The sequence below is a fragment of the Triticum dicoccoides genome, chromosome 2A (genome assembly GCF_002162155.2).
Source record: "Triticum dicoccoides isolate Atlit2015 ecotype Zavitan chromosome 2A, WEW_v2.0, whole genome shotgun sequence".
NCBI lineage: Eukaryota > Viridiplantae > Streptophyta > Magnoliopsida > Poales > Poaceae > Triticum > Triticum dicoccoides.
Genome location: NC_041382.1, coordinates 782,547,882 through 782,555,161, shown reverse-complemented (window position 1 = coordinate 782,555,161; position 7,280 = coordinate 782,547,882). Strand labels below are relative to the sequence as shown.

General features: G+C 45.4%; 1 pseudogene; it reads right to left on the bottom strand.

Moving 5' to 3' along the window:
• Positions 1 to 2,593: 2,593 nt before the first annotated feature.
• On the bottom strand, positions 2,594 to 6,271 carry LOC119358474 (annotated as a pseudogene).
• Positions 6,272 to 7,280: the final 1,009 nt, after the last annotated feature.

Genomic DNA, 7,280 nt, shown 5'->3' with positions numbered 1-7,280 from the left:
CCTGACGCTCATATGATATGATGACAGTTGAAATGAGGTACACCACTATTGTGTGGGAAGATGGGTAGGGCCTGTTAGTTCTGTCAAAGCACGACTGGACTGTCAGCTCGGCCTTAGCGCGGGAACACTTCAAGGCTAAGGCATCGTCGCGCGGTAGAAACTTTTACCTGAGGTGTGACATGAAAATAATGTAGCATCTGATAAAGGCTATGGGAACCCGGAAGGAGCATCTCGGATGCCTGACGTATGAACTCTTCGGATACACCTCGGTGATCCTCGAGATCAAAGATGGGAAGATTTGTTGAATCAGCTTTCAGGACCGATGGCTGAAGGCGAAGAACAGTTCAGAATAACCGACGAGTGTCCCCGACTTGAAGACCGGTTCAGGGGCTATTGATGTTGTCCTGGACCATGAGGATACTCACCACATCGTCTCCCAACCAGGTGGGCCAGGCCGAGGACCCCCATGGTGATTTACTGATGGGCCTCACCGAAAAGACCCATGACGTGTATAAGGAAGGTTCCTGAAGATTTGGCGCGTAGACTTAGATGTTTACTACAACACGATCTACCAAACATGTAGCCAACAAATCTGTAACCCTAGACCCCCCCCCCCCTTCCCCCTGGTACCTATATAAATTAGGGGGTAGGGCACGTAGAGGCTCATAGACTATCTCGTGGTAGACAAACCTATACAGTGCACTCTACCCGCAATCAATACAATCAAAAGCAGGACGTAGCGTATTATCTCTTCGAGAGAGACTAAACCTGGGTAAAACCTCACATCTCTTGTTACCATCGTACCTAGGCTCCCAGCTTGGGATGCCCTACCCGAGATTCGCCACTCCATCACTAAGTCGACACGCATGCATGGTTTTTATTTTTTTGCCAACTCAACTCGACGGGCGGGGCCCACCAGTCAGAAACGCCATCAAAGAGCACTCAACGAGTCATTGGTGCTTTTCTTTGAAAAATTATCACTGGTTTTTGCCCCCAAAAAGAAAAGCGGTGGTTTTCTACTAATGATGCTGCAATAGTGGTGGTTTTATGCTTTTACTATGAAAGGTGACATCTGAAGAAGAAGAAATAGTGGCAATGATTTAATAAAAGGGAGGAAAGTGTATGATCAAACTGTGAGATTGAAGGTACCTATTCCTGAAGCAGCATGATGAAGCTGAAACGAAACAAAGAAGCATTGAACAAAATAACGAAGATGCATTTTTTTTCTTTTTCTGACCAAAAGGTTAAATAATGCAATAGAATGCTAATATGGAAGTACATGAGCAATATTTTAGTAGCTAAAAATGGAAGCACAATTGTTTGAAGTTAATTTCATAGTTGAGCCATTCATTTCGATTATCCATTGCATTTAATCTACTTACACTCAGTGCGGCAACTCTCAAGCAAAGCAAAATCCTGGATGAACGGGTTAGACAACAAGGCTCTAAGAACCAGTATTCAAGATGCGATGCAGGTGCACATATTAACGCGTTACGTTGGAAAGCATCTGCCATTGATGATACATCATTTGTTACATGTTTTTGAATCTGGAAATAACTTTGCCCTTGAGTAGTGTGACATACAATCTTATACTCCGTGCTTTATGTTTTGGTGCAGTGTGATGTTAAGAAGCAAGCGCATGCCTTGACAGGAATATGGTGTCAATTCCCTTATAACTCTGAAACAGGGATAGATAACTATTTTGTTTCAGCATTTGTAGAAAGGGTATGGTCTAGCAGTTACTCAGTGGGGATTGGATTCCAACAGCACGTGAATAAACAGTTGATTAGTAATAAGGCCAGGAGCTAAGCTACCCCTGTACCCAGAGCAGCCAAGCCAGGTCGAAACCTTGACAAGTTTTGTGTTTCCTGAAGATGAATAGCATGTCGTATTATGGGACAGAGACAGATTTCAGTATACTAAGAAGCATGTCGAGTAGTTTGTCCATCTGATCTGACCAAGATGGCAAGATTTAGTTTTGATCAGTGTGATAGTCACTTGTGCTAATCACAAGTTAAACAGGGACAGAACATTGGTTCATGAACAAGCTCACATGCCTGCATACTATGAGCAGCTGATGCCATGTCATGAGTAAAAACTGAGCTCAGAAACCATACTTCTGCTGGTGACTGGGCAGTTTGCAGTTATGGTTTAACTTGAGATAAAACAAGCGTCATCCTATATACTCCCTCCGTAAAGAAATATAAGAGCGTTTAGATAACTAAAGTAGTGATCTAAACGCTCTTATATTTGTTTACAGAGGGAGTACACAACATGTCATATTAACAAACAACAATCAGGCACATTGCATAATGCGACCGGAGGCAAAGCACATAATGTAGCAGAGATGAATGTAGAAATACTTCTAGACTTGACTCATACTTTAAAGTCGATACACACATAGTTCAGCATCTTACTTCTAGAGTAGATCACAAGTTCCACACACAGATAGCTGGGCATCCTACTACATAGTTGTTTCACACACAAATAGTAGCTGGCACATATCTTACATAGCTGACCGATACAGCAGATGATTACTTCAACAAACAAACAGCCATTGGCAAAACATAGATACATAGATGTACCTATCCTACTCCATAACATTCAGGCCACCAGAGCACCATCCAACATGATGCTAAATCAGATCAGTCCTAACAAAGGTCTGTCCTGACAATGGCCGACCAAGCAATGGTAATCTCCACCGTAGAGCCACCAAGGTCGCAACTGTGCCGACTTATGTTGCATATCTTGGGCCTGATCTTGACATGGGATTGCGCAGCAATACCACCAGACTCTGAGTATGATTGAAGAAAAACTTTCAAGCTATCTCTGTATTGCCGGCGATTCTCTTTCCGCACTTCAACAGAAACAACGCGTCTTGTGAGATCAAGGTAACCAGCTTTGCCGATTGGCATTTCCCCACGCACACAGCCACGAGGATCCTTTCTGTTTGTTAGACGACAGTCATGAGAATCGAGCAGCACAACTTGGAAGCGTGATGAATCATCCACAACCTCTGCAATGCCGTCCAGATCCACGCACACAACCTCATGAGCTGGTGAGGAGCAAGCAATCCGGCCTCCGTATTCAAAAGGCCATGGACCTCCTCCGACGACACGCACACCCAAAAAGGTGGCTTGAACGCAACTATGTAGTTCCTCCACTCTCAGTTCAGCTGTGATAAGGCAGTTGCAGAAGGTAAGAGTATCTATACCATCTTCAGTATCAGTACCGTCTTCACTGTCAATAGTACTACCGACGTAATGATCTCGGCGATTCATCAACTCCCTGTCCGCCGACTCCGTCGCACCCTTAAGCTTTAGCTGGACTTCAAAGTCAACTGGGCTCAGTGCCATAATCGCCCGAGACGAACCAGTCAAGCGCAAGAAGGGGTCCTGCAAGCAACAACAACAACATCATCGTTATACATTTGTAAGAAGAAGAAAAATGCTTATTTGCCATCAACAAGCAAGTCAATTGCTGATACACAATCAAACAAACATGTCTCACTTATATGCCACAACACAAATGAAGTTTATGGACAATATGTCATCTCCGTTATCCTTCCGTTAATGGACCGCCGTTACACCTTTTTGGCATGTCAATATTTTGGGTAATTTCCAAAACTGCCCCTACCTATCCTAAAAAGACTACTCCCCTTTCATGCCAAAATAAAGAAAAGAAAAACACCCAGTTTTGCCCCACGAATAGAGAAAACCAAATGGTTCCTCGTCAATCGCCTAAGCCCACCCCACCGCACGCATATGGCGGTGACCCAAGCAAAGACGCAAGCGATAAGATACTTGGAGAAATATCACAAGAGGCTTTGGTCCAAGAGCAAGTTCTCCACCTCATGCAAAGTGGACTATGTTACAAATAATTTAGCCGGGTGCGTTAATAACTGGATCCAAAAGCACAAAGTCTGCTATTTGAAATGATGGATAAGATCAGGAGAAAGATAATAGTGATGCATGCCAGGAGGAGAAAAATTGCTAGAAAGTTAAATGGTCGCAAAATACTACCAAGTGTCATGAAGGAATTGCATGCCAATAGTAGAGGATTTGACTTTGAACTTGAAAGACCATCTGACATGGAGGCAGAGGTGACTGAGAGTGGACCAGATGGAAAATGCCACATTGTTAATCTAGAGAAAAATACATGCATATGCAGAGAATGGCAGGTCTCGGGGAAGCCATGTAAACAAGCAATCTGCTTTGTCAGCCATATTAGGGGGATTTCGCTACAAGATTATGTTAATTCTCGCTATAGTGTTGCCAAGTTTGCCCTTGCATATGCTCCAATTCTTCCTGCCCTTCCAGACAGGTCACAATGGCCAAAAAATACCCATGACTTCTTTTTGTATCCTCCAATACTTAAAAGATCTGTCGGTAGGCAAAAGGTACTGAAACACAAGAGTGGTGTTGAGAACACGATTAAGAGAAAAAGAGGACAACACCAGTGCCAATCTGCAAAGTCTATGGACATATAGATGGATAAATTGTAAAGCTGATCCTAAAGCTAAAGAAGCATAGGCTCATGTGGCGAAGGAAAGGTAATTTCTTTTATACTTGGAGCATCTTTACTTCTGTTTTTTTTTTGATAGATAAATGCTGATAACGTTCATGTAGAAGGAAAAAAGAAGACCACTATAGCTACACCTGAAGCAACTGAGGGTAATCAAACTGCGCTTCCTCTTCCATGTCCATCTATGTAAGATTACTATCATAGTTTTGCATCATTTAGTTTCATTTCAGATTACCTCTTCTTTATCTTTACACTTTTTTATGAGGAAACATGTCTATATGTTCATGCAGGAAAATGTTAAGGGATCAAAGAAGAATGCTGATGGTACTAGTGCAACATCATCGTCCAAGTCTGTTAGGTACAATCTAAAAAACAAATTAGTTGCCGTAATGTATTCACATTCTGATTAAATCTGTTTATATTTTTGGTAGGTCAAAGACCGGTTCTGCCCAAGTTAAAACTGCTGCAAGTAAAACTGCCTCAACGCCAACAAAAAGAAAAGGCAATAACAGCACCATCAGATAGCCCTGCAATGGGAACTAGAAGCAAGAGTAAGCTTCCTGCCATGGGTACTAGAAGCAGGAAAAGGTTGAAAATGTGATGTTTTCTGTCCCAACATGCTTGCTACCACGATTTGGCTATTTTAAGAAAACTGGGTATGAACCAACATGCATGCTGTCATGTTTGATTATTTTGAGAAAACTGGGTATGGACTATGGAGTAAGGCACATGCAACAGTAAGGAAACCAAACAAAATAGAAAGACTGAAAAAAAGAATATGGAAGCGGGCACATACAGCTGAGGTGAGCTTCTGGCAGTCGTGCCTCGGGCGACTGAAGATGATGTTGTGCTTGCGGTCCGAGTTGTCTCGCGCGGCGACGACGCCGTACAACTCAAGCGGCCAGTGCAGGTTGCTGCTGATCTCAGCAATCTTGAAAGAGTAAACCTGCAGGCTGATCCCTTCTGTCTCAGCATAGTAGGGCAAGGGCCTTCCTGGTGTGCAGTGCGTGAAGAACATGGAGCTCAATGTGGCTGCACAATTAGTTAACAGATCAATCAAATTGAAGTGTTGATTGCATAATACGTTGCTGCAAAGCTATTACTAATTTAGCAAAGAACCAGCACTCTTATTAACTAGTTGCATATTATGGTGTTTAGCGTGAAGTTACTTTGCTGCTCGAAGGAAACGCGGCGGGAAGAGAACTCGGTCCCTTCACGGTAGCTATCAAAGAAGTTCTTCTCCTTCCATTTTCTTCCTAGCCTTCTCTTCCTCAGTCAACCCCTCGTAGGAATCCCTCCTGGCCAGCTGCTCCTCATACCTTTCTTTGAAAGGAAGCAGCTGCCGTCTAAGCTTTGACATTTGGCGGCGCAAAACTTTAAACAGCTCTAAGATGGTGTGGATTGTCGACGGCGGCGCCTCACCCAACGGGGCTGCTGGTTCGATGTCAATTCTCAAGTAAGACAAGGTTGCCTGCAATTCCCCACAGAGTTTCCTGATGTGCTGCTTGGAGATGAGGGAGCTCCATTCGCCTCCGCCCATCTCATCCTCGTCCTCCTCATCAGTCGACGACATCATCTCCTCACATACCTCCTGAATCTCGTGCTCACTGGTTTTCTTTTTCTCCTGCTCCACGGCGAGCTTGAGCTCTCTGGCCTTGTCATCCTCCTGACGCTCCTCCTCCTCCATCTCTTCTTCCTCAGCACCAGTGCATTTCAGTTCTGACATCTCCTTCTCAACGAGCTCCATCTCCCTGGCAGCCGTCGACTCATGCAACTTTTTTTGCCTGCTGACCAGTTCCCTGTATCCCGCCTCGGTCGCTGCCTTGTCCTTACTCACATCAATAGACAAACCCCTGGTAGCACTAGCGGCGGGAACAGTCGGGGGCTGCTTCGATCCGCCTCTGGCCCGCGGAGGCAGACCACGAGCAGGAGAAGCCGCCGGAGACGAACGCAAACCCGGACGAGAAGCCGCCGGACGCAGCAGAGACGAACGAGAAGAAGGCCCTGGAGACGGAGGCGGGGGCGGAGGCGGAGGTGGACCCCGAACAACAGCCGCCCAAGTTGGAGGCCGATCCGGACCAAGAGAAACCGCCGCCGCCGCCGGAGCCCCCGGACCCGCTGGAGATGGAGATGGACCCCCTTGCGCCGCCTCCGCCGGAGATGAATCCCCTTCCGACGGACCCATCGAGGAGGATGGTCGGTTCGCTCTCTTACTACTCTTCTGATGCTTCCCCCCGCGGCCACGCCCCATCGCTCTTCACGCCGTCGCCGCCGCCGCCGCCGCCGCTCTCTCCCGGCCAAGCTCAAGCTTAGGGTTTCTACCAAATGGCCGCGCTGGGGAAGATACTCATCTCATATCAGTCTCACTCTCTCTTCTTATACGAATTATGTCTCACTCTAACCCGCACCGGCCCACAAAAAAGACAGGCCACTTTCAGCCCGCGGATCCTTGGGAAATCCTTTCCTTCCTAATTCAGAGTTTCCATCCTCCTAATTAAGAGTTGCTTCCCTCAATCGAAAAAAAACAAAACATTTGAAGTCAACGGTTTTTATTCCAGTTTCTCTTCTATCTTTCACTTCCTTAACATTTTGCTTTTTCCCGTTCATTTTTCCTTTTCTTCCCGCCGCCACCGCCCGGGAGTTTTCCTTGTTTTTTTTTCTTTCTTGGCGTTTCTACAAGCGACACTTTATAAAAATCACCACCATCATTTGAAAAACAAATTATGAGTATTTGCCAAATTTTCGAAATTTCCCAC